We start from the raw sequence: 250 nt of genomic DNA, 5'->3' as shown, positions 1-250 counted from the left end.
CAGACATGGTGGTCATCTTCGCCGCCGCCGCCGGGACTCGACGCAGCCAGGGGCAATCCCACGCCCTGGCACTCCACTCGCAAGCAACTGCCGGCGGGCGTCGGGCGGGGCGGAGAAAACCTCGCGCAACATGGCGGGCGCGCGAGAACGAACAGTCTGTGGCACTGGCTTCGACTCTTTCATCCCTGATCTTTATTTTGAAAAAAAAAAAAGCTAGTGAATAAATCATAAAATAAAGGTCTCAATATTT

The sequence above is a fragment of the Penaeus monodon genome, chromosome 15 (assembly GCF_015228065.2).
Source record: "Penaeus monodon isolate SGIC_2016 chromosome 15, NSTDA_Pmon_1, whole genome shotgun sequence".
In the NCBI taxonomy this organism is placed as follows: domain Eukaryota; kingdom Metazoa; phylum Arthropoda; class Malacostraca; order Decapoda; family Penaeidae; genus Penaeus; species Penaeus monodon.
This window is presented reverse-complemented; position numbering follows the sequence as displayed.